This window comes from Populus nigra, chromosome 15 (assembly GCF_951802175.1).
Source record: "Populus nigra chromosome 15, ddPopNigr1.1, whole genome shotgun sequence".
NCBI classification, from domain to species: Eukaryota; Viridiplantae; Streptophyta; class Magnoliopsida; order Malpighiales; family Salicaceae; genus Populus; species Populus nigra.
This window is the reverse complement of record NC_084866.1, coordinates 12,202,631-12,211,245: the sequence shown is the minus strand read 5'-3', so window position 1 is coordinate 12,211,245 and position 8,615 is coordinate 12,202,631.

The window sequence follows — 8,615 nt, the reverse complement described above, 5'->3', positions numbered from 1 at the left end:
AAACTAACCAATCAAAATGTTATTAAATTGGATTGAATTATTGTACTTTTTAATCATAATAAAGATATTATTTAATATTCACATTGCTCCTTTTTCCATAACATGATTTGACATCCACAATGATTTCCCTCTCTCAATAAACAGCATCTTCTTCTTCGTATTCTTTTGTTAACATGTCATTAGAATTATTAAGCATAGCTAGCTACAATGTCTTTTTATCAGTCATTTGTTTATTTTTGTATTTTAAATATGTTTTTAAAAAATTTAATTTTTTTACTTTAAATTAATACCACCCTAAATATCATATTCAAAGAAAAAATTGATTAATTATTGAGAGTCAAAGGACGTGCATAAACACACCCTGCTAGCCTGGGTGCTGAGACGTTGGATTAATTAACTAATTTTATATAGATTTCGATTGGTTTTATTCCTCATGCACTGAACCAAGGCTACTTAACATTGATTCATTAATATATATATATATATATATATATATATATATATATATATATATATGTAAATTGAAAATTTTCCATCAGTACTTTCTCATGTGTTATATATATATAGAAGAAAGGATATGTCTTGGGAGATTTGGAGCAACCTAAAGTTGAGCATACATAATCAAGAAATAATTAATTAATTAATTAATACACTAGTTACTAGAAAAAGATGTCGTAAATAAGTTCTCTTTGTCCATCTTATCACCTTGCTTATAATTGCCCATAAGATGAGTCATCATTCAATCACAACAACATTTCATAGTAAAAAAGCAATTTGACTTTTACCCAAAATATATTAATTAGTCCATCAAGGTGGAATCTTAGTGTAGAAGATCGAAGTTATGAAAAATCCATCTCTTTTGGTACTTTGTTTTTATTTGCCTGAGGTGTCCGGGCCAGCTTGCGTGTACTACAACTATTTCCCACGGCCCACTGGACATCCTGCAAGTCCAGGAGCAGGTAAGGCACCGCGGGAGTGACAGACGTGCACATAGAGGGTCGAACCCGAGACGGGAACGGAAGCAGCTAAACCCTCAATTGCCTCTTTTGGTACTTTAACGAGTCGTTTCCCTCACGTATGGGATTAAATTATTATTTAAAAAATAAAAAATATTATAAAAATAAATATTTATAACCCTGTGATGACTTACACAGCAACAATCTTGACGTCATTTCCATCTCTTGTTTAGCAAGAAAATACAAATTAAATTGAAAAAAGAATCCCATTGGTTCTTCAAGTTCTTCGAAGAACTAGAAAATCACCATGCATGGCATATTTAAAATTATATCGGTTCCCTTCATCCGATATCGGGAAGATAATTGATTTTTCACATGGGTACTGAGGGATCTTGATCTGTGAATTTCTGGGTAGCTCCTGCCACCCATATTGACCTAATCGCAACAGGCGATCTTGATTGGAGATAAAGAAGCTATAAATATGACTGAGACGATAACATAATCTGATGAGAAGAAAGACAGTCCACTGGTTTCCTTTGTTCTGCGACAAACCAGAGGCGTTTTAATTTGTTTGTTTTCTTGTCCTTGTCTTCAATGGCAGAGACCGGCACACCTAGCATGCATGTGGCACGTGCCTCTCTTGTCAATTTATTATGCATCTTTGGTGCAGGCCTGCGCAGTTGAGGTCAGGTGTTCTTCGGCTCTAAGGTTCTCATGCATCATGGAGTGGCTTGAATTTGAATGAAATCAAGTGGGTGGCATTTTTTAGATTTTAATTAAGTTGAAGATCTCGTGCTTGATTCCTAAGGGCACGTTTATTTGAGGTTAAAGTAGTGGCTGTGGTGTAAAATATTTTTTAATTAAAATTATTTAAAAATAATATTTTTTTATTATATAAAAATTATTTTTAAGATCAACATATCTAAAAAAAAATTAAATTTTAAAGAAACTGTAAAAAAAATTTGAGGTACTTTTTGGTTTTATCATGTTTCTTTTATTTGAGTATGAGAGAGAAGTGGAAGAAAGAATTCTTTTTCTTCTAATTTAGAATTAAATTGAATTAGAAGTTGCTTGATTTATAAAAAGAACAGCATCAAATAGATCTTGAAGACGAGGAAGGCAAATTCTTGTTGAGATCCAAGCTCGTTTCAATGAATAAAAAAAAATGATTGATTTAAAGAATTAAGTGATAAAACACACAAATATAATTTATAAGTTATTAATCTAGAAAGATTATTACATTTTTTCATTAAGCTAAATCAATATAAAGAATGTATCTTTCATATAATTCAGGAGAAAAAAATTTAGTCTCGATGGGTTGATGCGCACGATAGCATAAAAACACTCCTTCCCATCGACAAAAAAATATTATTATTTCGTTTTCTTGTAAAAAATGAAATCGTTAGCATCCTTTTTGTTGAAAAAAAAAAACATGCAAACAAAATATAACTCATTTTTCACTTTATTATACAGTGTAATCTAGGGGTGAGGAAAAAATCAAAAAAACTGATTAAACCAAGAAAACTAAAAAAAAAAACCAAATAATGAAAAAAACCGATTAGAATTTTTAAAAAACCGACCGGTTCGGTTTTATAAGTCTGGAACTGAAAAAACCGAATCGAACTCAAACAAAAAAAATCAAGCCAAATCGATTTGAACCAATTTTTGTTCTAAAAAACCAAACCAAATTGAAACTGGTCGGTTTGAATCGATTTTGATTTTTTTAAATAAAAAAATTTAATTTAATTTTTTTTTTATAAAAACTAAACCAAACAAAAAATAATTATCCCTGAAAACCATAGAGAAAAGAAAGGAGAGCAAGGGACCGATGGTCCCACCAGCTCTTACAAAATTCAAAGAATAAATAAAAAAAGTTTATGAAATTACTTAATTAAATAAATGAATAATTATTTATATAAATAATTAAAACTTAAGTTATTAATAATAACTAAAAAATTAAAAATAGATATAATTAAGATATTTACTCATAAGATATTTAACCGGTCTGTTTTTAATTATTTAATGAAGAGAAATCTATTTATAGTAGAATTAAAGCTGTAATTTATAGAATTTATCTAGATATTATAAAGTTGTGGGACCAATTTTATCATGGGTTCATGTGACACACCATGCTCAAGTACTTGAGTTCCCTGCCCGTTTATTTTGTACTCATTGCGCGCTCTCGGGGGCCATGTTCATGTGCGCTCAGCCCTCTTTGAGCCTAGAAGGAAAAGATCTCGATGAGGCTACATTCGAGACCTGACATGAAATGCTTTTTTTTTTAAATTCTGACGAGTCAAATAAATTTTTTTGATAAAAATTAATATAAATTTTAATCTGATTATAAACTAAATTAAAATTTTACGAGTATATCTTAATTGATAAGGACCAATCAAAATTGGAATTATATCTAAATTACGTTTGAAAGTTAATGTTTTGATTTTTTATTTATTTTTCTTGTTATATTCTAATTCCTTTTCAAGTTAAGTTAGAATTTTATTTAATTCAGATCTTAATTAGTTATTCTGGTTTAATCTGATCGTATTCGGAACAATTAAGATTTTATCAATTCAAATTTTTGTCTATAATTTAGCTGCGATTTAAGAGTTTATGGAGCTCTAGCATTTTTAGAGTTTGTGATTCTTCCATACCCTATATCAAGATTATATTCTGAATTTAGACCAGATAAAAAAAAAGTTATGAATTTAAAATTCATAAAATTATTGACATTGTAGTAGTTAACCTGACAGATCATTGGTGATCATATTGGTGTAGCATGATGGATCCATATATAATTTTTTAATATGGATAAATATAATTGCAGAACACTATTTCCGATTATATATATATATATATTTGGAATAGCTCATATATCCATTAATTTAAAAAATAGAATAAGTTGGAATAAATTTTATCTTCCTTAGAATCTCGACATGTTCTATAAATTCCATTTAAATTCTGGTTGAAATATTCTAGTTCTGTTCTGGTAATTTCATTCTGATCAAATAATGTTTTTTTTTTAGTATTGTCTAGTTTTACAGTATAAATCATATATTTTAATCCAACTGTTGGTTCATGTTGAAATTTTTTGAGGAATGATCTCATGATATATTATTATATTTCATGTTAAAATTTTAAGGTAATCAGAGTTTAGAAATACCTTGCGAGATTGCTGATGATATTTTTATAATTTTGTTCAAATTCATAATTTTTTTTTGAAATGTTATTTTTTGCGTCATTTTTTTTCATCATTAAACAATAAATTTATTGAAAAATAAACTTTATAATTTATTTTGATTTGTTTTATTTGAAGTTATTATGATCTTATAATCCGGTTTATGAATTTTGATGATTAATCCAGGTGGATCAAGATCTATCCAATATATTATCATCTCAATATTTTTTTAAAAAAATATGTCATCTTGAATTATTTTTTAATTAAACTATATTTTTATTTGTTGTTCAGGTTGTTTTTGAACTAATCGAGTCGAACGGGTCATATATCAATTCAACTGGTCATATAATTTTTTTTATATATTCAATAAATATTTTTACTTGTGTTTGAGATTTGAATTATATAATCTCAAGTTAATTTATCATTGGATTTGAATTGAGATTATATTTATTGAATATATAAAAAAATAAAAATAAAACATTAATTTGATTCTTTTGATGAAATTTTTTTTATAAAACATTTAAAAAAACATATTGTAACGTGAAAATAAACACTTACTACGCTCATGCCAGTGATGCATGCATACTACTGAGAAGAAGAAGAAGAAGAAAGAAACACTAGTGTTAATTATAAAATCTCAAACCCCGTCACTTATTGCGTAAATCAATCAACAGACAAAGTAGCTTGCAAATCGTGTGCCAAAAAGCAATATAATTTTACTCAGATTGATCATATCAAATATTTTGCTGGAATGTTTTTCGTAGGAGCCCAGGTTTTAGATTTTTCTCATTGATGCGTGACATACAGCTCTGAAAATGTGAAGATGGTGACAAAGTTTTTTCGCAGATTTCGCAGGCAGAACACATGCATGTCTATGATCTTAGCATGGTCCCCCGTGATCAGAAACGCAAAAAAGAAAGTAACATGGCTCGAGTCTGCGAGCTAGAATTATTGCAGCCTGTTTTCGGCCTATGAATTATGATGTTTCAATGATCATAGCTCGACTGGTGTGTAGCTCGCTTGAGATCTTCTGGTGACTTTGGTGAAAGTGTAGTTGGACATGCACATTTAGTTTCACCATGTGAAGAGATCCCTCAATTTTATTAGTATTTTTTTTTATGGCTACGTTATTATCGAAGTATAGATTGAAGATCATTTTTGCTCTTATTTTCACAAGTTCGGTTGCTTGCTATTGCATTGTTGTCGCGATCAATTTCTATATTTTGAAAATTTCCTCTCTAAGCCATTTATGTTGATAGGACCAACGACGGTGAAATGTGCCAAGTCATCATTACTGCAAATTATTGCGTTGAATGCTAGAGTGTAGGCTGAAGAGGACCACAAATCATGAAGGGCAAGCATGCCATTGCCAGCCAATTTGAATAAATTGAAATTAATGGTGCTGAGCTTCTAATTATTTCGAGTTTTTATGATCGCTAGCTGCCCAATAGTGGGATCAGCTAGCCATTGAGGATTTATTTTGTTGATGCAGCAGTTTTTCATCTTTTTATACCTAAGGAGGAAGGTGATCAGCCTCTCTTATGCTTCCATTATTTTTTCCTCTCTTAAAAAAGTGATGCTCGGTGTGAGAAATGATGTCTTAATTTCACGAAGAAATGGAAGAATATGAGCTAATTCATCCAAATTTAGAGGATTAATTGATTAAGATTTATAAATAAGGAAGGATTAGAGGGATTCTTCTTAATTTCATATCTTAATTTCTTACAAATTCTTTTTTTTTTTCCAATTCCTTTCGTCTCATCCACCAATTCCTCCAATCCCTAGCTCGTAATAAATATTGATGCGACTCCTTGAAATCACTTGAAAAGAAAGGTGAGAATGGTTGTTGTTACGTAATATGTATTCATTAATAAATGAAATTTGCCGCTGCCGTGAAACGAGTACTCCAGTTCACGTGGATAATTTCCAGCCTTGTTAAAGATGGAGTTATATCCTTGAAGGAAGTGGGTCGCGTGTGCCATTAAAATGTTGATCCAGCATGTTTCAATGGCGAAAAAGTTTTAGAAAACCCACCGAGAAAGGAGGTCGAGGAAGGACCTCACCAGCCGTTGAATGAGACAAAATGATTGAATCGACTCTATAGTACTGTATAGTTAATTGTTTCAGCACTCATCAACTTTAATTCTCACACAGAGGAACAGACGTTCATCGACAGTGATGCAATTAGGGCTACAAATCAGCCAGCAAATTGAAAGAGAACCAACCTTTTGATGATATTAAAATATATTTGGACAGTTTCCATCTTCCACGTTTGCCTGCTTATGCTAATGAAATCCTATCGATAAACGAATAGAAGAAAGGGATCAACAAACACAGAAAAAGAAAGCAATTCTTGTATGGTCTAACACGGTTCCTTGTAAAATTCTACTAGCAAATGAATCTAGGCCAATAGAGAAGCTGGCCGATGGATACCATTACAGGGACGTCGTCTGTTCCTTCATGAACTTGAAAGATGGAACTCTAGGTTTTATCTAGCAGTCAAACCTCTACAAGAAGCTAGCTACGTGCCATTTGTATCTAGAAAACGCCATTGTATTTGGAATTAACTACAAATTAATTGCTGCAAACACCTGTCAAGCTTTACTTTTAGTTTGAAGTGGATGTTATGGATTTAATATTCTTGTGAACGGGAATTCGTCAAGTCATCACACGCATGCCAAATTACCAACGGTTTGAGGTGACCCAGATGTAAGTAGGAGCAAGAACCATCATGTTTTATTATAGATTGTCAGGATTGCAAGTTGACAATGGCACTAAAAGTTGCTTGGTGCAAATTTTCCAATTCACATGTGGACTTTTGAGTACTAATTTGCACATATATAGTCCTGAATGCTAGCTAATCAACGAGTACATACCTTATCTTCGTTCTTAAAAGATAGGTTATCGATTGACTATTCAATCACCTCGATCGAATATATATCAGCTAAACTGTGCTCATCGATAATGAAGCCGAAAATGGTGATAACAACATCTACTTACCAGTTCAATGTTGAATTGTGTGTACCAAGTCTCAATTTCAATCACGAGACAGAAGAAATAATTTACTGTATTTACCGACAGATTTTCTTCTCATTATTTATACTCACAGCCCATCAACACTAATTTTCTCGCTGGCTCATGACCGGCAATTCTCCGTCGAAAAAACTCTTGGGTGATTTATGATCTATCAATGTATTTATTGGTGATAATTTTATTAATAAATTTACTAAAGATAAAAGCATGTACAGAAAATTTTACATGTTCGATTCTATTAGTATTTTTATCGATAAATATAACATATTATCGATAAAAAAACAATATGTAATTTCATTAATTTTTTTTATTGGTCAACCAGTGCAACCTAGAACTCGGCTTCTTGGTCGGGTCAATCCTTGAATCGGGTTTGATAACTATATTCAGATGGCCACAACTGTTTCAACTCATCAATCTACGGACGAAGACAAACTTCTATTATCTCACTCAAACTATTAGAATCAGGTATAATTGTAGATAAAAACATGAATTTCGGTCTCAATCATATCTCCGATGGCAAGTTGTAAATCATGAATATTGCCGGCCAATAAGAATAAAGAGCAACAAATTACGATTAAATCTAATTGTATATAACCCAAGATACACGTTTTTTTACAATTATAATCCCTCAGTATATACCAATAGAATATTTTTATCGATATTTATCGATGGATATTGTAAGAACATATATAGTTGGAAAAACTCATCGCAATCTACCGAATTTTTTTTTTTTGTCAATATTGCCCTTTACATTTACCAATTTTCTAGTAATATTTATGCTCGCATGTAAGAATACTGATTATATTGATGGCTAACAACTTAAACCTAAAATAGCTTAATTATTGGATTATGGTTTTATTTTAATTTATAACATCTTTATTTTCTTGTTAGTCTTACCCAGTGTATGATTAACTATTCATATTAATAATATATTACTTTCTAGTCAATTTATTAGTGTCACCGACAAGAGTAATTAAGATGTTTGAAAATCAAGCCATCATATTAGTTAAAGTTAAATTGCATGTAAGTTAACCTGAATATACACGTTAATAAAAATAATTCTCATTAAAAATCTCTAGATATCTCTTATTATGGTTGTAAGTCTTTAACACTATTCTTTTGTTTTCAACTATACCTTCACGTACATAAGTTCTAATGCCATTGTCTATGTCCTTATTAGGTTAGACAAAATTAACGACTTCACGATACCATGTATTTGCCCACCATATTGTTATTTCAGGTTTCAATTTGGGATCTCTTAGAAACATTAAATATAGTGTCGGCAAATTAGTGGAGACATTATACCTCGGAAGACAACAAATCTTGATAACATTCGGTTAATCGATGATTTGGATATTCTTAATGCAATATATCATATTTATCTTTGATTTATGAAGAGTCTAATCCTCCTACAAGACTCGCTTAATTCCAATTGTCATTAACAAGTAAAA